Below are 931 nucleotides of genomic sequence, written 5' to 3'. Positions count from 1 at the left end.
TATCACGGCACAGATGTCCTCTTCAACCATCACGACATCGCAGACCCTGTCTCTCTTCTCCATCAGTATGTAACCCTGCGCGATCGCGTTCACGGCGCCCGTGCTGCCCTGTTCATACGGGAAGACGGATCTATTCCCACACGTTCATGGTGGGATAAAAAGTTCTTTGCACTTCTAGACCAATCATTTGGAGGGCATTCTGCCCGCGCTGGAGGCGCTACTTACTATGCATCTCTAGGTTTATCGGAAACCATCATCCAAGCCATTGGACGGTGGTCATCACAAGCATGGAAAATTTACATCCGCGACAATCCCACCATACGTGCCGAACAACAGCTCGCTTCCCTACGTCTACACCTCCACCATAATTAATGTTTCAATCCCCTTCTTCACCAGTCTCGCTCTCTCACTCATTCTTCTTACCTCCACCATCCCCCACACACAACATCAATACCTTATTAGCCGACAGCTCCCTCACTCAATAATAAACAAGATCCACGTAAGGTGGATCATTTATCTGCTACATCACTCTTCATCAAGAGGGTCTCTGCAGAGGTCGTCGTAAACGCGGGTTCCAGGGGTAAGGAGCGTTTTCGTAGGCCGCTGCCAAACTCGCACCCAAATTCGGCCTCGCCGAATTTGTCATCGTTCGCTCACTCATCACATTCATTGTCGTTTCAGATGACTCTCCTCCGCACCGCTCTGACTTAGCGCTATGTATTAGCGATGCTGAGTCAAGCGTTATGGTCCGTAGGGGGGGCATAAAAACCCTGGGGATGCCATCCAGACTGATCAAGCAGCACGCGAGGCAACCCAGGTAAGCACGACGTCGTGCTCTTCATCCAGAACTCAAGCTCACCTCTCTTTGGATCATAGTCTTCAGGCATCGCCTACCCCTCTGCTTATCAGAAAGACTACGATTTCAGCACGG

Source organism: Laccaria bicolor, genomic scaffold, assembly GCF_000143565.1.
Source record: "Laccaria bicolor S238N-H82 LACBIscaffold_8 genomic scaffold, whole genome shotgun sequence".
Classification (NCBI taxonomy): domain Eukaryota; kingdom Fungi; phylum Basidiomycota; class Agaricomycetes; order Agaricales; family Hydnangiaceae; genus Laccaria; species Laccaria bicolor.
This window is presented reverse-complemented; position numbering follows the sequence as displayed.